Source organism: Microtus oregoni, unplaced genomic scaffold (assembly GCF_018167655.1).
Source record: "Microtus oregoni isolate MIOR12 unplaced genomic scaffold, Mior012 000041F_ref0000270, whole genome shotgun sequence".
Taxonomy (NCBI): domain Eukaryota; kingdom Metazoa; phylum Chordata; class Mammalia; order Rodentia; family Cricetidae; genus Microtus; species Microtus oregoni.
This window is the reverse complement of record NW_024543208.1, coordinates 19956412-19982252: the sequence shown is the minus strand read 5'-3', so window position 1 is coordinate 19982252 and position 25841 is coordinate 19956412.

Here is a 25841-nt window from a genome sequence, read left to right as displayed (position 1 = left end):
CATGATATATAATATATAAAGCATCATCACGTGCCACAGGGATTTATATTTGAAAGCATCATTCCATTCAAATTTATTCCACTAGAATTAAGTTCAGAGATGATATCTGTGTTCATTGTTTGTAAAAGTTACCCCCCTACACACACACACACACACACACACACACACACAAACACACACAATTAACCTTATAACTCTTGGCACAACCACTTTGGAAATCGTATGTCAATTTCTCAGACAATTGGGAAACAACCTACCTCAAGACCCATAAATATCACTTTTGGGTATATACCCAAAAGATTCTCAATCATACCACAAGGACACGTGCTCAACTCTGTTCATGACTGCATTGTTCGTCATAGCCAAAATCTGGAAACAACCTAAATTCCCCTTGACCAAAGAATGGATAAAGAAGATGTGGTACATTTACACAATGAAGTACTACTCAGTGACAAAAAATAATGACATCTTGAAATTTGAGGGCAAATGGGTGGATCTAGAAAACATCATATTGAGTGAGGTAACCCAGACGCAGAAAGACAATTATCACATGTCCTCACTCATTAGTCGCTTTTAGACATAAAACAAAGAAAACCAGCCTACAAATCACAATCCTAGAGAACCTCAACAACAATGAATATCCTAAGAGAGACATACATGGATCTAATCTACATGGGACGTAGCAAAGACAAGATCTCCTGAGTAAATTGGAAGTGTGAGCATCATGAGAGAGTATATGAAGGGGTGGAAGGGACGGGGGCAGAGAAAAATATATAGCTCACTAAAAACAGTAAAACCTAAAAAATGAAAAAATGTGCATGAAATAAGGTAGAGTTAAAGTTCTTCAAGTTTCAGGAAAAAATAATCAAAAGTCTAGAAAAGCATCTTCTATAATTACAGTTTTGTTCACTAGAGACAGAAAAATGAAAAGCCTCCTGCATGGGCACTTTAATATCAACATTTCTCATATATGGTGTGATTGCAAACGTTAAAGTTGAGGCCTTGAGAGGACAGCAAGGATGGCTCGTCAAGGTCAGAGAAGACAATAGTTATTCATTCCACTAGAATCCCATGTTATTTTAAAAATTGCCTTTGTCTCTCATAAAATTTATTTTAGATGAAGGTATCTTTGAAGAAAACCCACTCATAATGGAGACCAATATTCCTTTTCACCCGAAAACTGTGAATACATACACGATAGCTCTAACTGAACACTTACATTGTGCTGAGCACACTTTTAGATGTTATTTTGATGGTTAGTTGTAGTTATTTGATAGTTGGGTATATATTTAAAGAACTATTTCTACCATTTACTATTTGTAAGTGAGTCAAGTGTTCTTCTGCTGGTGTTCCATTTATATCAACAATATACAAAATGACTTCACAGGTGAATTTAATTTCATGAATGATTTTGAGAAATTTATTTTTTTGCATTACTTTTCAGCTTGTGTTTAAACAACAATGCTGTCACTGGAGGTTCCTGAAAAGAACTATGTTTCTCTGCAGCTTCTGCAAAGTAGAACTTTAAGGATTGTGGAGAGATTGGAACCTTGTGAGTCCATGACCATACAATTCATCACGATGCATCCAATTTATCATGGGTTCTCTTTGGCCCCATTTACAGCTATCCCTTCCCCACCTCTGTGTTGGATCTACTATCTTTATGACTAACAGGTGGAACCTTTAAGAAGATATTAATTTCACAGACCGCTAGCTTCCAACTGCCAAAAGGTCAAGTGTCTTTAGATAGGGGCTGAGGACTACAGCAGAGATCTCTCAACTTTAATTCACCTACCTAATATTTACACTAATGTATTTGAAAATGACTTTATGATTTCATTTGTTCTATTATGTAAAACTTCATCAAACTGTTACCTAAACTTGGAACATGAAAGTTGATGTAACATGAATCTCTTTCTTGGTAACTCACCTCAAACGTAACAAGACACAGTCCATCCTGGAACCAAACACGTGTCTCGCTATCTTTGAGTTGAGCTGTGATTTTGCATGAACAATGTATAATATTAGGGCATATTCTGTATATTTAGGCTAGCCTTCCTATCCCAGCTCAATCATAGGTTTCTATATTAGATTTCGTAAACTTGATCCAATATTTGTTCAGTTATACAATCCAAACTGTGGAGAAATTCTAGAGTGGAGTAGACTTGTGTCCCAGATAAGGACAGTGGGAACTAGAGATGAAGTATTGAAATGAAAATCACCACCAGCCACAGTAGAGCTCTTGAAAAGGAACTAGGGTCTTCCAATGGCCTGAAACAATCTCTCAACAACAGAAGCCCTACAGTAGGTTTTATTTTCACTGCGTTAATTTTCTACTTTAAATTTCTGACTCCTGGGACATTTATCAATACATGTGTCTATGCCCAAAGTTTAAGTTGCTATGAGAGTTGTTGTTTTAATTTGGCATGACTCTACAAGAGTACAGGCAGTTTGTCTTGTTGTTGTGATGTCTGCATTGCAAACCCAAACGAACAGAAGTATGGTATAGAAAACTTCTTATACACCACTTAGCTACCTCGATTTAGGTATACTTCCATGAAGGAGTTGCAGAGCCCTTCTCTCAGTTTCTTTTCCCAGACTAGCAATTTCCTTTGGCTCTGACTCATACTACTCATGCAGGGGCCAGAGTTAGGTCACGTGGTACCCACTAGACTGGGCTACAACTGGCTCAGGTTATATAGTCTGTACAGTCGTGTTTGTTTACTCTGCCTTAGTATAAAAGCTGAAATGTCTCTTTCTGGTTATTACATTACAAAATGTTTAAGTGCACTTACCAAATTACAAAAAAAAAAGTATTTCTGTTCCACTTGACGACAAGGAAATTCAGTCTCCAGAGACGGTCCTGTCTGATCTCCAAGGTTCTCTGTGCATTTTCATTGTATAAAACAGAACTGCTCCATCTATATTCTTCTGTAGACACACTTGGACGTCTCTCCCCTCTTTGTTCCCACTTGATTTAAAAACCTTCCCAGTTATTCTACATCATACATAGGAAACAGAAGTCCCTCTGCCAGACAGTTCTGCATTGACCAAGCCTGATTAGATGGTTCAATTCATCTTCCAAAATTTGAAATCAAGTGTTCTCCTTCTCATCATCTCCTTCCACCAATACCGCATCAACATTTTACCTTCTCAGAGATGAGCATATGAATAAACACGTAGCTGTTTAAAAATAGCTCCTTGGAAAACAAACTGTAAAACGCAGCATATTTATAGCCTGTGCCAGAAGAGTAGGAAGCACAAGTTCCAGGAGAAATAAGCCCAGTTTGCTGGTCCATCAGTGTGAAGGGCCTGAGCAAGGATCAAGTGTAAAGGAAGCCACCTAAGGGCTTCTGATTCCGGAAGAAGGGGACATATGATAACGTGTCCTACTCAGGAGCATCTTCATTTAACACAACATCTACTGAGAAGGGAGGGCAAAAGTCTGCTTTCTTGGGAAGGGATTGACTTTCTTGTCACATTTATTCCATCTTTTTTTGTGGCTAACTGCATATAAAGGTCCACATATAAAAGCTCAGTCATGTACTCCCAGGCTCTCACGACAATGTGAAGCAGGCATCATTTTCTTGTCATCAAGTTGAATGACTTCTGGCTAACATTGACATAAAATTGAGTAGAATTGTGTATTTGTGGGGCATCCCTATATCTCCATGTGTGTACACATGTATAGGAATGCATGTCCACATGTATTTGCATGCATGTGAAGGCTAGACATCAATGCAAATGTCCTCTCTCTTTCACTAACTATCTTTTCTTTTTTAAACAGTCCCTCACTGGATGAGAACTCACCAACTGGCTAAAATGGACAGCCAGCAGCTCCATAGATCTGCATGTCTATGGTTGCCAACCTCCAGTACTAGGGTTATAGAAATATGATGCCACAGCTGGCCTCTTGTGTGGGTACTGTGCACCCCACAATGGGCACTTCATCACCTTAGCCATCGTCCTCCACATCTGGAGTTGTATTTTTAAAGTTCAATGGTTGATTCATTGCTCCTTAAGTCTACATAAATAGGCCTAGCCTTGTAATCTGCATTGGCAATCTGAAGCACACTTCCTTAATGCTGCTACAACCTCAAGCCCACTATTTGTGGGGAATGGTCTTTCCACAACCTTCAGCCAAGAAAAGTAACGTGGAACTTCTCCGAAAGCATTTGAAAGCCAAAGGGTATGCTCGATATATTAGGCTTGTGTCAGAGCTAGAATCGAAGGCAAATGACACTGGGCAAAGCTGAGGAACCAGATCCACCCTAAGAGAATGCAGAAGTTGGACTGATGCCTTAATGGACAACAAGAAGGATGTAGGCAGGATTATAAGTCTCTCATTCCCCAATTAGATCTCATTTTCCCGGATGGCAAAATAAAACCCTGTCCCCACACAGCAGTAAAATTCATATTCCATCCATCAGTCAGGCGCTTTATTGCTGATTAGATTTCCTAATAAAGAATGCCCAGTAGTAGCCATAATGAAAAACACTCCAAAGTTGATGGATGGAGAGAATTGGAGCCTCTTTAATAGGAGAATTTTAGTTGAGGTCTTAAAGACTTGCCAAATTGAATTCTCAGCAGCATTTCAGCATATCCTGCCTGCCTGCTTTCACAGCAACCACACCGTTACCCCAGAAGCTCTGCCAGCATAGCCGACGTCTGTGAAAGGTCACAGAGTGCAGGGTGGCGGGAACCTTATGTAGATCTAGATATCTGGCCACACATCCTTGGGCATGTGTTTATTTCGTTAGTCTGCTGTTTCTTCTCTGTAGAAGGAGGTGCTGAGCTAGAACCCCATGTCAGGTTTTGTAACAGAAACAACGCAAATCTAGCTTCCCTCATGAGGACAGGGCAGCCAAAACGCCACAGTAGAAGTGGTGGTACAGCAGATAAGAACATTTGGTGTGCCACCTCTTGTCAGGTATTGTCACTTTCCTACAGCTAAGAATTCCTTCAGAGGTTTTGCTTCCACAGCCCAGACATCACAGACTTTCTGCAGAAGACAAAGCTATGGGTAGTTAGAGATTAAAAGCAGTTACCTTCTCCTTAGGCCAGAGATTATCAAACTGTGGGTCACGACCCCTTCAGGGATCACTTATCAGATATTCTGCATATCAGGTATTTACGTTAAATTCATAACAGTAGCAAAAATACAGTTATTAGCATCAAAGAAATAACTTTGTAGTTGGCGTCAGCGCAGCGTGAAGCACAGTATTAAAGGGTGTCAGTATTAGGAAGGCTGAGACCCACGGCCTTAGATCATAATGGAATTCTCTTGACAATGACGGCAGCAAAAGAAGGTTTTGAGGACAGTGGAGGTAAAACTGCCACTAGAACTTAATGTTAGATTTCCATACTCCTCTGTTGTCATGGGGAAAATCTGTGCTTCCACATACCATCAGAACTTTCTTTTCCTAAAGAAGCAAACTCATTTGCAATTGATATTCTCAGTCTGGTTGCTTGTTCATTGTTTATCACAAAAACGGAAGAGTTAAATCCTACTTATCCTCACCGTTCTCTATGGTAAGGTAGACAGAACAGGGAGACTTCCTGAAGACACTTTCTAGGTAAACTGCAAGACAGCAGGGATCCTGTGCAGTTTTGTTCACTGCTGATCCTCCACCCTGTGCAATGGCCGGCACAAAGTGGGCTCTACACTATTTCCTGAAGTTAATTCATATATTGAAAAGGAACATGTTACTTAGAATTTTCTTAGTAATTGATTGTATGATGAAATGAGTGGTAAAATGGCCAGGATGCTGCTGGAAAATCCCATATAATTCATTACTTTTAAAGCAATGAATGATCAATGAGAAAAGTTATAGCATATGTGGGATTGTTGCTGTATTTTTGGATGAAATCAACTTTCAAAATGATATTTACAGCCCATTAGCAATATTTTTGTGATAAATGTGGTTTAAGTCTTTAGAAATAACTACATATTGATTCTTGAAAATGGTCCATCTAGAAACTTACACAGTTCATATAAAGACTACTGACCCATGAGGGGCTCCTAAGGAAACTTCCAGCAAATTATCTACTGTTATTTAGTTTAAACTATTTCTCCATGGCTCACAGGTTCTTGGAGCTAAAGATGGGCATGGCAATGAGCATGACTGGAAATGGTTTGAAAAGAGGACAGGGTCAGCAGGGGGACAGTGATATCCTGTCTGGGATGAGACACATGCTTGGTGTGAAGTACCTTGTCTGTTCATTTCTCCCCTACTTTCTTTTCTCCTACCATATAGTTCAAGATAAAGGACAGACAACAACTTTGCGTCGTTCCAATTCTCCCATCCGAACTGGCTGCTCTTCAGAGATGTGAGCTATTTATGAAATGTCATGTTTGTCCCCAGTTCCTTCAGGAAATGCTCTGTGTTCTCTCCAACATGACCAGCAAAAAGGTTTACAGATATCAGCCCCCAGGAAGTCACCTTCCTCCAGCACCAGGGACCAAGACTCCCAACTGCAGCTTTCTCTGTTTTCATCATGAAACAATTCCACTCAGACATCTTCTGTCAGTTACAGTTTCTTGTGATTACAATAATTTGCCCGTGAGGATGACAATCAGCAGATGTTTGTGTCTTAAAGGACATCTGGTGTTTGTTTGACTCAAGAGGCATTGTCATCCTTAATATGCACAAGAGGAGGAACAGCAAGTTTGAAAACACCTCAGTCTGGTTCACCCAAATTTTCCAGCAGGGAAAGGAACAGGAGGTAATAAATCAACCAAATTTTCTCATTTGATTTTAAATTTTTTGGTGAGATAGTCTTTATGATTTCTAATGAACTAAAACCCAGCAAAGTTAAAATTACTAAGTGCTTCTCCACACTGCAATAATTGGCAAAGGGGAGGCTCCATAATATTTCCTGAAATTAATTAATATAGTAAAAAATCCATATTCTTTAGAAGCTTATTAACAATTGATTGCATGATAAGAAGGATGATGAAATGATTAGAGTGTTTTAAAGTGCTATATATCCCATTATACTTAAATGATGAATGAGCAATGAAAGCAACTACAACCTATATATGGAATGTAGTTGCATTTTGGATAAAAATCAGCTTTTAAAATGATGTTTGCAGCTTACACTCCATTGGGCTCTAAACATTATAATTCCATACTTATTCACAATAGTATATGTTTTTCACAACATTGAAAATTTCAAGATGGATATTCAGAAGCATGCATTTTTAAAACAAATGTGTAATGCCTCCTATGTATGATCTTAGAACCTGAGATCCTTTTATTTAAAATAACAAGTCTTTTAAAATAAAAATGGGAATTTGAATGCCAGCTAGCTAGACTACAATAGGAAGAGCCTTTAACATCCCTGAGGTTTCTTCTCCTACATCTAATAAGGATCTCAGAGCAGTTATATGAACTGATATGTTTAAATCCTTCACATTGCTAGCTGTGCAATATTTGTTTAACATTTCACATTACTGAGAAGTAGAAAAAAGTATTTATTCTTTGGAAAATTAAAATTATTTTTATCATAAATATATAAAATTATAATTATATTAAAATTATTAAAGTCCCTCATATTTGTGCCTCTAAGGGCCTCTATATTACATTTTGTTAAAATGTATATTATATATTTAGTGTATGTATGTCAATTATAACAATAGGAAAATAAAATTTTCACCCTGAAAAGCCTATAATATACAAGCCTCCTGTTTAAAAGCAGTCATGTTGTCTATTATTGAGAATTTTCTTCACAATAAAGGTAACTTTTTAAACATTTGAATGTAATGTAATTCCAGAAATAACATGAAGAAGACTCCAGAGATTTGAGATTGACAAGGACTCTTTTCTTTCCATCTCATGAAGGCCACGGATAATTCTCTGGAGGATTTCCAATCCCTCTTATGATTGATTTCTTTGCCAAATGACACCAATTTTTGGAATCGATACCTAGAACTACTGAAATAGTCATAAAATCTACTATTTTAGGGCCTTATTTATTTAACTATAAAACATAGTTCCCTCATTAAAATGTAACAATTTAAACATTTACACCTCTTATCATATATATTTTAGCATTTTGAATGTGAATGATTTTTATAAACCTAAACAAGATATTAAGGAGGGAGAGGGAGGGAGAAAGGTGAGTGGGAGAGGGGGAGAAGAATGGGAGGAGGGGAAGAAGTGTAAATTTTTGAATGAAAAATAAATAAATAAATAAATAAATAAATATTTAGAAATGACCATAAAAAATGAACTGAAACAACTTATTGTCAATTTCTATAAAACACTAGCCAGTTACCGTCCTTTAAAAATGATACCTAAGAGCCATAGCAACAACCAGCATGGCTTCAGAACCCTGAAGGAACAGTAATGGCACACCTACCAAAGCAGTAACCAAACAGCTCTCTAATTGGATATAAGGTCCAGTCAAATCATGCCTGGCACTGAAAATCTAGTCAACTACTCAGAACTAATGAAGTCATCGATCTTGGAGAAGAACCTACAACCACTACTTTACTAAAAACCAGCATAATCCCTAACCACCATCAAAATATTTGTTCTTATACACACAGGTTAGGGTAGTTATTACCCCTTATCAAAGAAACTTCTCTCTGCAACAGACAAATACTATAACAGAAAATCATAACCAATCAAAATGCAGAGCTGTGGATCCCAGTCCTAGCGACAAAACAACTCTGCCTCTAAGATTTATGGAACTGCGTGGAGGAGGCAGCTGAAAGACTGTATGAGCCAGAAGATGAGAGGAGGGCTGTTGTGAAACTATATCCCTTAGTAAAATAAAAAGATACACACATAAAGTGTGACAGGACAAGACCATGCAGAACATCTTGTATTTTTGCTGACGCCATTTCATCCTTAACTAGAATTTGATCTACCTGATGGAGAATTCCAATGGAAAGTACTCAACTCTATTCTAGGGACTTGAGATCAAGATATTCCAACTATCATATGTTAACATCTGTCAAACCACTTGCTTGTGCAAAATCTTCCTCTGCAGCTATAGATAGAAATACCAGGATGCAGTTTTTGTCTCTAAAAGCCCCTCACTGCTCAGAGATAAACTTGGGTCTCAAATACCTGAGTCTAGCCCAGCGGGCTGGAATAAAGGCTTTCAGTTGGCTATAAACTGTGTCAGAGTGGTCATTTGTGGTGGGCTCCATGGAACAGAAGTCTCACCAATGTGACTTCCTAAATTTGAGCAGAGCAGGGAAAATACCAATAGACATGCAAAACATAGATGGAGAAAGACCACATGGCCTCAGCGCCACCCAAAGAATAACAGCCACCCAAAGAATGACAGTAAACAAAGGAATTTTGGAGTAGGAGTAATAGTATTCAAAGAGCTATAATAACACATGATCAACCCTGAAAACATACATATATAAGTAACAACATATGGACTTACGAGGTTATAGTTAGGAATACATTTGTGTGTGTGTTTGTGTGTGTGCGTGCATACAGCAACAATTAATAAAAATTGGGGCATTAATCTGAAAGAGAGCAGGGAGGGATATATGGAAGGCTTTAAAGAGAGAAAAGGGAATGAGTAAATGATATAATTATGTTAAAATCTCAAACGTAAAAGAATAATAAAAATATGAAAAATGATCAATAATAGATTTCAAATATTGCTTTTATTCTTTTATTAGTGTGTTTTAAAATTATTCCCAATAGGAATAAAATAGTGCTGAATATCCCAGTAGAAAAAAATGGGTTTCAAAAGGCAGTGTTCTGTGGGCCAGCCTCTAGCAACAGCAAAACCCCACAGAGAGGTGAAACTGATCAATTCATTTTTTTTCTGTTTATCATTCAAAGGGTATTATTTTGCTATAATAGTGATAGCCATAGACCAACTGTGTCTTTATCAATACAACTACATGCCTTTAATTTTCTATACATATCTAGAGCCTACAGTGATGTGTGTGTGTGTGTGTGTGTGTGTGTGTGTGTGTGTGTGTGTGTTGGGGGTGGTCTTTCATATGCTATTTCCTTAGACTAAGTAAAATCCAAATATCAGTTATTATAAAGGTCAATTACTTTCTGGGAATTGAAGTTAGTTCCTTGAACTTTCTGAGACCCTTCAAGGAAAGAACAGAGAGCTTTTTTACTATTACAAAATGATATAGTTAAAGCATGCCCTTAGTCTAGTGAGAATCCCCAGCCTAAAACTCAGTAAATCAGCAAAGACTTTTATTAGGATTCCCAAAAGGACCAGAACTGATTAAATATTATCTATTTATATTATCTAAAAATACTAATATATAAAATATTATTTACAAAAGAAGTGTTATTAGATAGGCCTTCACAGTATTTGTAGGCAATGCAGTAATGGCTGTGAGTACATTGGGAGGCCAAGTGCCCTATACGGCTCCATCTATGAAAGCAGATGCTTCAGCAGTCTCCATCTGGTACTGAAGGCCAGGGATAATCTGAGACAGCCACTGATCTTTAATCCATACCTGAAGGCCAGAAGACCTGATGGAAGCAAAGGATGATAGAAGCAGTAAGACGAATGGGATAGTGGCATCACCAGCATGAAGCGAAGGCAGGCAGACAACACTGTTTCCTCAGACCGCTTTATATGTGGGAGACCCCCACTCTGGGGGAGGGGCTGTTCTCAGGAAATACTTCTGGTATATGCCCTTCCAGTCTCCCTCAGGCCCGCCCAACCCCCTTTCTAGGGTCCTCTCCAATCCTGCCAAAGGCACGTCTCTTAGATGATTGCTGATCAAATCAAGTTCACAGTCAAGATTAATCATTGCCGTTTCACAGAGAAGATAGTTCTGAAAGTTTGTATAGGAACTATGAAAGGCAGACAGAAAGGAGAAGAAAGAAGAAAAAGTAAAAAAGAGATGACTTTTGTAAGAAAGCAAATTCTGGACAGAATTGCAGAAAGGAGCCTGCTGAAAAAGGCACAGAAGCAAGACACACAGGTTTCCGGCCATTTTCCTGCCTCTTCTGTTTGAATCCTTTCCTTACTTCATTGAATGACAAACTGGGATCAGGATGTGTTAGCCAAATAAGCTCTCCCCAGGTTGCTTTTGGTCATGGTAGCCGTCACAGCAAGAGAAACCAAGTTAGAACACTGCTGCTATGAAGGGCTCAAGTTTGGTTCCCAGGGCAACCAATACGCTCTTCTGGATGCATACATGAGTAAGTATATTCAGACTCATACATATCCAGTTAACACCATTTAGAATCTTAAAAAATATGTAAATCTTCAAAAACTAAAAAAAAACATAAATCTTCAAAAAATCTTTTTAATTGGAATCAAAGAGAAAAACAGCAAAGAGAAATATAACCACAGACATCATTGTAAAAGGATGCATATCTTTGGGGCGATGAACTCAACAGTAGCTGAATAAGGTGAAAAATTAGTTGTCCCTATAGATAAAGAATATGAAATTTATTTCTCAGGACAGAGTATAAAAGTCTCTAGTCTTCAAACTTATTAAGAACAGGAAATAGAAGAGACAAAGAGCTGAGGTGGAAGGAGGGCTGAGTCCCTTCCTTGACAAGGCATATTCTACATTCCAGAGGCCAAAATGAATGTTACACATCCCAAGAAGCTGTAAACGTAGCCATCAAATAACACTAAAGAGGTACACCTTCAGTGCACTAAGATTTCCATATGCTTTATGTTAATGTTATGGAACAGAAAAAGATGGGGGGATAATGTTGAACGCGGATCATAATGTCCCAAAGATTAACGGTTTAAATGATGAACATACAGTTCTCAACTTTATGCCTTCCACCGCAGACTGAGAGAGGAGGATCACTGAGAGTTCTAGACAAGTCTAGGCTACATAGTGAGTTCCAGGCCAGCATGAGCTACACAGTGTTGTTGGTTCTTACTTTTTACTCTTTGTTCTTTTCAGGAGCCTGCCACCCAGCTCCCAAATAAACATAGACAGAAACTTATTCTTTCTTATGAACACCTGTTCTTAGCTCAGCTTGTTTATAGACATCTTTTCTGTACCTAAATTAGTCCATCTGCCTTTTGCCCCTGGACTTTTACCTTTTCTATTTCTGTTTATCTTTTTTTCACTTCTTTTTCCATGTGTGACTGTGTGGCTAGGTGACTGGCCCCTGGTGTCCTCCTGCTCTTACTCTGATGGAGGAAGGTCATTGGCTAATAAAGGAACTGCCTTGGCCCATTTTATTGGTTAGAACATAGGAAGGTGGAGTAAACAGAACAAAATGCTGGGAGGAAGAGGAAGTGAGCTCAGACTCCACAGCTCTCCTCTCGGGAGCAGACGTCTCAGAGAGATGCCATGCTCCCAGCTCCCAGGCAGACGCACGCGATCCGACCCAGGATGGACATAGGCTAGAATCTTCCCGGTAAGACCGGTGCTACAGTTTATTAGAAATGGGTTGATCGGGATATCAGAATTAGCCAGTAAGAGCTAGAGCTAAAAGGCCAAGCAGGGCTTAAAAGAATACAGTTTCCGTGTAATTATTTCGGGGCATAAGCTAGCCGAGCAGGCGGCTGGGGTGCCGGGGACACAGCCCCGCCACCCCTATTACAACATTACTCCTCAGTCTTTTCTTCCCAGATTTCTTCTTCTATTTATTCTCTCTGCCTGTCAGCCCTACCTATCCCTCTCTTCTCTCTAGCTATTGGTCATTAAACTCTTTATTAGACCAATCAAGTGTTTTAGACAGGCAAAACAACTTAGCCTCACAGAGTTGAACAAATGCAACCTAAAAGAATGCAACACATCTTTGCATCATTAAAACAAATGTTCCATAGCATAAACAAATGTAACAAACCTTAAAATAATTTTCTACAACATCACAGTAACTTTCAGGGCTCACTATACAGAATGGGACTCTGTCTCAGAATAGACAAGGAGAAAGTAGTGCTGAAAGGGATTCCACAGCACAAAGAGGTGTTGAGCATTAAAAAGAAAAACGTGATTTAACATTTCTACCTTATAACTTTCTCTACCAGTCAGATGTCAGATAATCTCTGGAAGAAACTAATTTCAGAATGAATAACAACACTACATATAAACAAATATTTCCAACACTAATTAACATAGATTGGTATTTCACATTCACTGTTATAGGTGCAGTGATAAGTCACAAAGGCCAGAGAGGTTTTCTTGTGAAAGACGACTATACAGGAACTAAGTGGAGTGTTTTCAGTCATAGGGTATTTGTTGAAATTACCTTACTCTGGGTTAGGATGGAGGCGACTTTACAGAACACATTGGGAGAGGGCATGGTTGTGTTCCCATGCAATTTTATTAATAGACACTGAAACATAAATTTTATATAACTTTAATAGACCAGGAATTATTCTCCTTTTGATTAACTTTTCAAGAACTGAAAACTAGAACATCCAATCTTTGCTTGCAGTCCATAGCCCAATCTTTGCTCAAGGTTCATACAAAATGGGGCAGGGAACTGGATTCCACTCACATGCCTTAGTTTGAGACCATGAATGAATGACGGAGATAATTTTTTTCACCTGCCCAGCTTGTTTTCCGGTGTTCTTCTATTGGCTGGGCTTTTTCAATGAGGAAATTCTTCCTCGTAGTTACGGAGTTACTGACAGACTACACCTTACTTTAATAACTATGGAAAGGGCTCAATAATTTTTCCAGACACAAAACGTTAGCTGCCAGCTCCACATTTTGATTTAAATGTGAGCGAAGCGAAAGCAGAAACCCTGGCCAGAGGACCAGAAGACAGGCAGTGGACTGCTCTCTGTGAGAACTGACCAACTGAGACACTATGGTCCTCCTGCTGAGGGATATTTGAACGGTATGTGAATTTGTACTGCTGTGATTTGGTGTAATAAAAAGCAGAACAGCCAATAACTTGGTAGGAGGTATAAGCAGAATTTCAAGGAGAAAGAAGGAGGAGGAATCTAGGAACGCAGAACAAGCCAGAAGCCATGGAGAGGAAACAAGAAGCATAAGATGGAAGAGAGGTAACCCCTTGTGATAGTACAAAGAATACTATAAATGGTTTAAGTTACAAGAGCTAGTTAGGAACAAGCCTAAACTATAGGCTGAACTTCCATAATTAGTAAGAAATCTCCATGTTATTATTTGGAACCTGGATGGCAGGAGAGAAAAAGAACCATTATGTCCTCCAGCTTTGAATCACCACCTATGTGATTATTAAACAGAACCATGCCCATAATGGTAAACTGGGAATCAATTTTATATGCCCACATGGCTGAGCCAGAGTGCCTGTTGTGCCCAATGTTTGTCAGATGCCTAAAGAGGTATTTGTTTTATAGATAATTTTAATATCATTCACTTTAAATGCACTTTGAATATATCATTTTCAATATGTGGGTATGGTGGGAGAGCCTCATTTAATCAGTTAAAGACATAAAGAACAAAGAAAACAAGGCTGAATACTGAGCGTCACTAATGAAAAGATTCTACCCCACAGTGCCTTAAGGGTTATTAGGCAATGCAGATCTTCCATGTCTACAGTTGCTCAATTCAATTCAATCTCTCAGTTTCTCTTAGTGGATTAAAGAAAAGATAGATAGATAGATAGATAGATAGATAGATAGATAGATAGATGATAGACATAATAGACAAACATGTCAGTTATGTTTCCAAAGCCAGAATTATGTCAAAAATAAATAATATTCTTTTATAATTTTGAATTAGATTTCTCCACATCTGACAGCATCAACCCTGACTATTCCATTTGCAAAGACCGTGGATCTGCCTTTTAAGAAAGTAAACCATCTTTAGTTTGATTTTTGTTTCACACAACTGAGAGGTCCTTGATAGGTGTACGAGTGTTTCAAGCTAAAGAAAATAATAACTAAGAGTGTCTTTCACCTTAACAAGTAATTCTTTTTTTTTTAACTTTCTTTTTGTTTTATTGAGAAAAAAACAATTTCCGCCTCCTCCCAGCCTCCCACTCCTCCCCCCCACTCCTCTCCCTCTCCCCCCACTCCTCTCCCCCTCCCTCTCAAGTCTGAAGAGCAGTCAGGGTTCCTTGCCCTGTGGAAAATCCAAAGTCCCCCCCCCCCATCCTGGTCTAGGAAGGTGAACATCCAAACTGGCTAGGCTCCCACACAGCCAGAACATGAAGTAGGATCAAAACCCAGTGCCATTGTCCTTGGCTTCTCAGCAGCCCTCATTGTCCGCCATATTCAGAGAGTCCGGTTTTATCCCCTGCTTTTTCAGTCACAGTCCAGCTGGCCTTGGTGAGCTACCAATGGATGGAAATAGAAAATAATATCCTGAATGAGGTAACTCAGACCCAAAAAGATGAACATGGGATGTACTCACTCATAATTGGTTTCTAGACTTAAATAAAGGTCAGTGAGTCTATAATTGGATATCCTAAAGAAGCTAAATAAGAAGGTGAACCCAAAGAAAAACATATAGCTATCCTCTTGGGTAGGGGAAGTAGACAAGATTGCCAGGCAAAAATCGGGATCTTAAGGGGGGTGGAGGAGGGGGGTAAGGGGAGATGGGGAGAGAAAAGTGAGAAGGGTAGGATGGGGAGAACTTGGGGCAACGGGATGATTGGGATAAAGGAAGGTTGGATAGGGGAGCAGGGAAGCACATATCTTAATTAAGGGAGCCATCTTAGGGTTGGGAAGAGACTTGGAACTAGAGGGGCTTCCAGGCGCCCAAGGCGAGTTCCCCAGTTAGTTCCTGGGGCAGCTGAAGATAGGGAACCTGAAATGATCCTATCCTATAGCCATAATGATGAATATTTTGCATATCACCATAGAACCTTCATCTGGCGATGGATGGAGATAGAGACAGAGACCCACACTGGAGTACTGGACTGAGCTCCCAAAGTCCCAATGAGGAACAGAAGGAGGGAGAACATGAGCAAGGAAGTCAGGACCAAGAGGGGTGCACTCACCCACGGAGACAGTGGGGCTGATCTATTGGGAGCTCAACAAGTAATTCTTATAACCACTGAAGGAGTACACACACACACTCACAAAACCAGTCACAAGAACAAAGAACAACATATTTACATACACCTATAGAAACACAGTTCTCATGTTTGATGGTACCAAAGTTTCTAACTTAGCAAGACAGAAAGCGCTAGACTTCCATGCACCAAAATTGTTTCTATTCCTTGCATTTCATAAGAAATGTTTTATTCTCCCCAGTTGATCAGAGAGCGTACCTGGAGAAAAATCTGTTGATATTTCCCTTGGTGAGTTTTAACTAGCCTGCAAATGTGTGATATATCTTTTGTGGTGAGTGCTTTAGAGGGAAAAGCCTTGCTTTTAAATCTTATGCCTGTCCCAAATGCAATGTGAAATAAATTCCACTGTGAATGAGCCCTTGCCACGTCTCAAAACTGAACTGCAATATGCAAGATTTCTCTGAGACAGACCATTTTTTGTGTGTGCAAAACTAAGAGGATTGATAAATTTTAAATCTCCATAGCAGAGTTTGTGTAAAGCAGTGTGCTTACATATGCATGCCATTTTAGCCACAAAACACACAGGCTGTTCAGACTGAGATTTCTTGGGGGTTGGTTTCATTTCAATTAGCAGGGTGCATTTTACTCCACTTGGGAAAATATGTGAATAGCGGTCATAGTAATGATACCAACAGCCTTGGATCTGTGCTCTCAAAGTTTGTATTTGGTCTCTGTAATGAATCCAGTTACAGAGGGAGGTGGCTGGAGTATCATTCATTTCATTGTCAGCATGTCCTCAAACTATCAAAGATTCAACTAAAATCCCATCTCAACTAAATGCTTGGCTGAAGACCCACTGCTAAGAGAAATCGAAACACCAGTTTCTTTTATGATTTGCTGATTACATTGTGAATGGATCACTTTGAACCATATCTCCAAATCCTTTCCGGATTCAAGAGGACTAAAATTAAATGTGTCAGCAATTACTTGCTCAACACACCCTTCACACCTGGCACCTCCTCAGTGTTTTGTACATTATTTCCATAGTAATCTATTACTCTTACCAAATTGAAGATCGGGAGGTTTCAAGGCAGTGAACCCAATTAACTGAGCTAAGGTTGCAAAGCTCTTAAAGGAGCCAGCTCCAAACCCAGAGCTGAGTTGTCTTCCTTGTCCCACTCTGCTTCTGTTGCTGACATTGAGGCTGTGGAGTGGAACATCACAATAGAGGCTCTAACTTCGTTTCTTCTTCCATATCTCTGACCAGATCACAAACTACTAAAACTTCCTCTGTGACCTGAATAATTGATCTCCCAGAGTCATGCCACCTGCAGTCAACTGAAGAAAACATTCCCCACTTGAAGCCACCTGCGCTCCTTGAACGGGGTTCCATGGCTCGGCAGAGAGGCCACCCGTGCACAAAAGAGACACTGTGGTTCATAGATATGACTTGCAAATGTTGGCTCTCAATATCAGTCATGGAGCCCAGAACAGCTGCTGTGCATGACCAATATGAATCGAAATATGCAAAACGTGAGGCTGAACATACAAGCTTGCAGACGCAAATGTGAATGCAGATAGAGGCCACACAACCAGGAATTGGGCCAAAGAAGCATGAGTATCAAGAACTGCACAGTTGCTCGCCTTGTGGATGCGAATGTAAGCATTGTGGGTTCTGAAGAAGGTACAGTCACATCTTGTTTAAAAGGCTCCAGGAGTGGTAGATGCAGCAAGGATGCTTTGTTCAGCCACATAGGCATCAGTGATATTGCAAACCAAACTGTCCATACCTAGAGTGTTGGGAATGAGGTAGCCCAGTGACGTGGCTTCTCAAAGTATTGTTCTCCTTAATTTCATTGGCTTCCAAAAATCATTGATTTGAATCATTAGATTTGATAGGTTTTCCTATTTTCCTTTGCAGACTACCAGTTGAAGGCCACTGGAACTACTAAGCCATTTCACTGGACAAAATGACAGGACAGAAACCACAATCCAAGGGCTACCTAGAGCAGTTCTCAGTCTTCCTAATGCTGCGACCCTTGAGTACAGTTCCTCGTGTGCTGGTGACTCCCAAACACAAAATATTTGGTTGGTGCTGCCATAAAACTGTAATTTTGCTACTGTTATGAATTATAATGCCAGTATCTGCTCTGTAGTATATCTAATATGTGATCCCTGTGAAGGATCATTTGATGCCCCTAAAGATTTGTGGTTCACAGGTTGAGAACCATTGATCTAGAGGAAGAAAACTGATAGAATTTAAATATATGTAGTAATTTACACATGTACTAATATATGTACTATACACGCATAAATACACACACACACACACACACACACACATATATATATATATATATATATATATATATATATATATATTACAGCAAAGGGGAATTTGTTAAAATGGCTTATCACCAATAAGAGCTGGGTAGTAACAGTGGCTGTTGGCACACCAGAGAAGTTGAGAACGCTAGAGTGTTCAATCCATAAAGCCCAGTAGTCCAATTCTGGTGCTGAAGATCCAGAAGATTCTGGGGAAGTTTCTGATCCTAAGTCCATGTCAGAAAGCACAAGGCTGGATTCTGTCATCAGGGAAGGATGGTAGCAACAGCTGTAGCGGCGTAAACGAATGCAGACAGATTGTAAAAATATATATAGTTTTAATGTAGAAATAGACTTACAGAACCACCGTCCCCCTGGAGACCAGGAAAGCAGAAGCGAGCGCTTGGAGCTTGCTCGCCAAATTTATAGGCAGACATTAGCCCGAGGCGAACACGCCCCCTAAGGGGCGGGACTTATCCCTACATCTCCCCTTTTTGTCTAAATAAGACAGAACTAAACCAAATACAACTACATACAATAACAACAAATAATAAATATAACAAACAATATTGAGAACAAAAGCTTTGCTAAACATTCTATCTCAAGGAGTCCAAATAATGTAAAGAGTAACACAATTATATAATCTTCAACTCAGTCAAAGATCTGAGAAGGGAATAAACACTACTCAACAAACGAGATATATCCAAAATGTGCAACAATTGACAGAGACAACTGACTACATGGGCAATCACCCAAAGTCTCGTTTGCAATGTTGAGTCAACCAATTTTGGCTAAGGCCTAACATAACTGACATACCATTATTAAAGGCAAGGAACTTTTCAAAACTATCTTACCCAGTCTTGGCAGGATATGATAGTCCTGTTTTATCCATTGATGCACGCTCTGTATCTGTGTCAGTGGTTGAGGTATGGGCATTTCTTTGCCCAAAGGCCGGTTCTACCAAATAGAAAGGCTCCAGGTGGAGTGTCTTTGGTGCTCAACATTCTCTTGGGAATAGAGTGGTGTTGCCAGGAGCAATTGTGTCTCACTATCACAAAACTCTGAGTAAGATTAAAGGCCATTTTCTACAGCTCTTTGAAGGGGTTGAAGATTATCTATCTATACTGAGTATAATCTCAATATATCTAAAGAACCTGATTAGTCTGATTATAAATGACAAACTTAGATGCTATTATTATTATTAGATGACTATCTATATAATTCTCAATATCTATCTAACTTAAAGACTAAGACAATAAACAACTGTGTAACAAATGAGGATAATGACCTCCAAATATAAACACTGTACAAATATACATTGCAATATGGCAAATATACATCAATACACAAACATTATATAAGTATCTTAATCAGAGGTAGAAATGTACATTGCAATATGGTAAATATATACAATATATATATCAATACAATATATGTTAATACATAAAATTGTTTTAAACAGACATAGAAACATGCATGCATACAATAGTCCATATAATTGAACTTTGTTTCAATATACAAGAATTGATACCAATATATTTGTCTAAAAACAGTAACTCACAATTATAAATCTATTATCCCATCATTCCCTCTTTTTTTTTTTCAAAATGATCTTTGAGCTTATAAAATTCCTCCCCCAACCTCCCAAACCCTAAATGACGTCCCTAAACCCAGGGGTATACTTTACTGGGAGAGGGGACATCGTCCTCTAGAATTACTTCCAGCTGTCATGGGGGCGACGTTCTTTCTGGGGGATCCTGTGAAAGTAAAATGATGGTTAAATTTCAAGATCAATGTCTTTTAAAATTGCAAATAGTCTCTGAGTATTTTGTGGAGGTCTGGCCAGAATGTTGTACAAGATGTGCACCATTTCAGCTAACCAAGTTGGGATCGTCTTGTGCAGCTGGTATCCAAAACAGGTCTTGTAGTAGCGCTATCAGTATCATGACGTCATATCAACCAGGTAGAGTTGTTGTTGTGGGGCCCCATCTTCTTCCTGGAAACTTCAAATGTCACTTCAGGAAAAACTCATTGTTCATTGTGAAAAATTTAAACATTAATCATATAGACATATATAGACATACATATATATTCAATGAAAGGCATGATAGACATATTCAATGAAAAGTATGATAGATATGAAGAAAAGCAAAGATGTTTTCTAAACTCATATTTCTTTCTGTCCCATATCATGGCTCTTGACATGAGACAGAAACTCCAGAAACTCTGGGTTTTTCTCTTACTAACAGGCTTGGAATTGGAGAGGGACTGAGCCAGAGTCCAACTTCAAAACCAGCTCTATATATTTATAAAGAAATGTTTAATAAGACATGTATATAAAACTTAATACTTAAAAAATGTGTCCATCCATCAGTTATTAAATATTCAGGGTCCCTAAATTTCTTTGAAGATGAGTATTTTCCTGTGGAGATAAGAAAAGAACCCTGCAACCAACCAATCTGTATTTCTTACCATCAGTCTGCTCACCATCCTTGCGCAAGAATTGTTATTTATCTTTTGCAAGTGGCTTCTCTTCCTCAAACCGAACCTTTATTAATTTTGATGGTATCCACAATTTTTCCTCACCTGTGGAGATAAGAGCAAAACCCCTTCCCCAACGTAGCACATATCCTGGCTTCCATTGTGAGGTCAGCACATCCTTGAAATAAACTAGTTGATTTAGTTCAGTAGACTTTTGCATTATCCAATGTCTTTCTGCAGCCATTGTTCCCTTCTCATTAGCGTTGAGAAAATTCAAGGTTAACAAAGCATTATGTAGCCTATTTCTGGGGGTGTTTTCCACCCCTCTCTGTTTGTTCAACATGTCTTTTATAGTTCGATTTGATCTTTCTATGACTGCTTGACCTGTAGGATTGTATGGTATACCTGTAACATGCTTGATATTGTAATAATCAAAAAACCGTTTCATTTTCCTGGAAACATAAGCAGGACCATTGTCCGTTTTTATTTGTGTAGGTATACCCATGATAGCCATGACTTCTAATAAATGAGTGATTATTGAATCAGCTTTTTCTGAACTTAAAGCAGTTGCCCACTGAAAGCCTGAATAAGTGTCAATGGTGTGATGAACATATTTTAATTTGCCAAATTCTGCAAAGTGGAACACATCCATCTGCCAGATTTCATTCCTTTGGGTGCCCTTTGGATTATCCCCTGCAGGCAGTGGCGTTTGGTTATAGAAAGAGCAAGTAGGGCATTTCTTTACAATCTCCTTAGCTTGTTGCCATGTAATTGAAAATTCTTTCTTCAAACCTTTGCTATTAACATGATGTTTTTTATGAAATTCAGAGGCTTGTAGCACACTGCCAATCAATAATTGATCAATTTCTGCATTACCTTGTGCTAGAGGACCTGGCAGACCCATATGGGATTGGATGTGTGTTATGTACATAGGGCAAAGCCTGTTCCTGATCAAATCTTGAACCTGGAGAAACAATGAGGTTAGTTCAGTATCATCAGGTATAAATTCAGCAGTTTCAATATGTAAAATAACTCTTTCTGCGTATTGTGAATCTGTAACTATATTAATAGGTTCTTTAAAATCCCTTAGCACCATAAGAATGGCATATAATTCCGCCTTCTGGCCAGAATTATACGGACTTTGTTCCACCTTATCCAAGTCTTCTGATTTGTAACCTGCCTTCCCTGATTTATTGGCATCAGTATAGAATGTACGGGCTCCAGTTATTGGAGCATCACGGATGATTCGAGGAAGAATCCAAGAAGTTCTCTTTATGAAGTTAAGCCTCTTGCTTTTTGGATAGTTGTTATTAATGTCTCCCAAAAAATTAGCACAAGCTCTTTGCCATGGTTCATTATCTTCCCATAATTTCTTTAGTTCATCAGCAGTGAAAGGCACTATAATTTCTGCTGGGTCTATGCCTGCTAGTTGACGAAGTCTCAGCTTGCCTTTTATAATTAACTCAGAGACTTTTTCCACATAAGTTTTCAGTTTCTTACTTGGTTTATGTGGTAAAAAGATCCATTCCAAAATAATATCATCTCTCTGCATTAAAATTCCTGTAGGAGAAATTTTTGATGGTAGTATGACAAGAATACAATCGAGCTCTGGATTCACCCTGTCCACATGTGCCTGTTGTAATTTTTCCTCAATCATTGTCAGTTCCTTTTCTGCTTCAGCTGTTAATTCTCTGGGACTGTTTAAATCTTTATCACCATCCAATATTTTGTTCAAATGAATTATTAAATCAGGTGTTATTCCAATAGCTGGTCGTAGACTGGAAATATCTCCTAACAGTCTTTGAAAGTCATTAAGAGTCCGTAGGCGATCTCTCCTAATTTGTGCTTTTTTTGTCTTAATTTTTTGCAAAACTGTTTTATAACCTAAATAATTAACAGAATCTCCCTTCTGAATCTTTTCAGGAGCTATTTGCAATCCCCATTTAGGTAAAAGTGTCTTTATTTCTTCAAACAGTATGTTCAAGGTATCCATGTTTGAATCGGATAACAAGATGTCGTCCATGTAATGGTATACTATAGATTTGGGAAATTTTTTGCGTATTATTTGCAATGGTTGGTTCACAAAATATTGGCACAGGGAGGGGCTATTTAACATACCCTGGGGGAGAACAGTCCAGTGGTACCTCCTGGAAGGTTGAGAATTGTTATAAGTAGGCACTGTGAAGGCAAATTTTTCTCTATCTTCTTTTTGCAAAGGTATAGTGAAAAAACAATCCTATAAATCAATAACTATGAGAGGCCATCCTTTTGGTAATAAAGAGGGCAAAGGAATTCCAGATTGCAGAGGGCCCATAGGTTGAATAACCTTGTTGATGGCCCTGAGATCTGTCACCATTCTCCATTTACCTGATTTTTTTCTTAACCACAAATACAGGAGAATTCCAAGGGCTGGTAGATTCTTCTATATGCCCAGCATCTAATTGTTCTTGTACCAGCTGTTCTAAAGCCTGTAACTTTTCCTCAGCTAAAGGCCATTGCTTTGTCCATATTGGTTTCTCAATCAACCATTTTAGAGGCAAGGCTGTTGGTATCTCTGAAGGGACATCAATTGCTTGTTCTTGTACAGCCCGAATGGCCAGTTTTCTCCGTTTGTAATATCTTTTAATATTATTCTCAGAAATATAGGCTCTAGATTTAGCAGGAATGTTAATTTCGGTATTCCATTGTTGTAATAGGTCACGACTCCATAAATTCATTGCGATATTGGCTACATATGTCTTTAATTTTCCTATTTGTCCCTCTGGCCCTATACATTCAACCCATCTCGTGCTCTGCCTTACTCGAGATAGGGTTCCAATTCCCAGGAGCTGAACATTTACATTTTGAAGAGGCCAATACGCATGCCAAGATTCTGGGGTAATGATACTTACATCAGCACCTGTGTCCAGCAGGCCAGTAATAAAAATGCCATTTACACACACTCTCAGTTTAGGTCTTTGATCATTTATAGAAGTTTGCCAAAACACACGTAACTTATCTTTCTGATCATTATTGCTTGTAACAGTAGGCATGGGGCTTCCTAATTGTCCTGATGAGGCACGTTCTCTGCAGAAACTGGATATGACTGAACCATGTTTGCCATGGGGGCCTGTGACCCCCCCTCACGTTTCCCGACTGTATCAGGTTGCCTTGTCTATCTCTTGTAGACCTGCATTCATTTGTCCAATGTCTGCCCTTTCCACATCTTCTACATAAACCTGAAGGCTGAGTCCTCCTATTTCTGTTATTTCTAGAAGATGCATTATTATTATTATTATTATTATTATTATTATTATTATTATTTCTGAAAGATGCATTATTATTATAATTATTATTATTATTTCTGAAAATCCGTTGTCTACAATTCCTTTTCATATGACCCATTTTGCCACAATTAAAACATTTGGTATTCTGGTGTCTCCTTTTACCATTGGAAATTGCTTCTTCTACCCATGCTTCAGTGCCATAATCAAATGTATCAACATTGAGTGTATGCAAGACCCATTCTTCCAAGGGCGCTGATCTGAGCTTTAAAGGCCCCAAAATCCTTTTGCATTCCACATTTGCATTTTCATAAGCCAAAGACTCAATCATTATACGTCTTGCTTCTGGGTCAGATATCCCTATTTGTACAGCCTTAGTTAATCTTTGTAAAAAGTCACTAAAGGGTTCTCTCTGACCCTGTTTCACTCTGACAAATGATTCCATTCTCTGTCCTGGGTCTTGTACCCTGTCCCAAGCCCTTAAGGCTGCTGTAGTACACATGGAGAGTGTGTTTTCATCCAAATTAGCTTGTTCCTGAGGATCGGAAAAGGGCCCTTCACCTAGAATTTGATCTAGGGAAATGTCAATTCCCTTCGCTTTTTCCTGCTGTTCTAAGAGTCTAGCCTCTTGCCTGAATAAGCATTTCCATTTCAATTGCGGTCCACTCTCGAGTACCGCAGAGCTCAGCTGGAGCCAGTCCGAGGGGGTTGCTCTGCTTGTCATGGCCCAAGATCTTAGCATCTCTTTAACAAAAGAGGCTTGCATCCCAAAAGTCATGACAGCCTGTTTTATTTCCTTGAGATCATTCATACGGACAGGCTCCCATGTATCCTCCTTGATGACCCTAGGGTTTTTGGAACCAATCACCTTCTCTGTTGTTATTACTGGAAAGGCAGGTAGAGCTGTAGGTAGAGCTTTGTGGAAATTGTCCCGGAGAGACTTACCCACAGATGTAGTTAAAATTTGCCTTTCTACCCTTTGCTCTTCTTCATCAGAATTTAGAAATTCCTCAATCTTTTCAATTCTATTCACCATTGCCTTCTGCAATGTCTGAATCTCCTGTCCAGAATTATGTTCCAAAGCCTTCATTGAGGATTCTAATGTATGAAGTTTGTCCGTTAGAGATAACATCTCATCTTTGGACATAATTTTTATGGCATAAACCGTGCCTTCTTGTATTGACAATCTTTCCGTCAATCTGTCATAAGCTTTAGACAAAATCCGATTGTCACATTCAGCAGTTTTGATTCTCTCAGTTAATGTTTCATTTCCTACAGAAAGGGACTGAATCTTATGGTCCAGATCAGCTGTTCCCTCTTCCATACTAATGAATTTCTCCTTAATATCAGCCACTAATGTTTCAGTTCCTACAGAAAGGGACTGAACCTTACGATCCAGATCAGCTGTTCCCTCTTCCATAGTAATGAATTTCTCCTTAACATCAGCCTGAAGAACTTCAAACTGATTCTTGAGAAGATTGTTATCAGCCTGGAGAACTTCAAACTGATTCTCGAAAAGATTGTTATCAGTCTGGAGAACTTCAACCTGATTCTTGAGAAGATTGTTATCAGCCTGGAGAACTTCAAACTGATTCTTGAGAAGATTGTTATCAGCCTGGAGAACTTCAACCTGATTCTTGAGAAGATTGTTGTCATTCTCAATTGTTTTTAAGCGTTCAATCTCTACGTTAAGAATCCTGGATTCGTCTCATAAAGACTTTATCATATTTCTATTATCAAACCATTTGGTGCCAATGAAAACTACGAATCCCAGAAGGATCCATAGATGTGGGGTGATAGACACCTCTTGTAAAATCTCCCACATGGTACAATTAAAAAAATTGTTAAATTCTTGAACAGTAATGTATTCAGACATTTTATTTATAAAAGA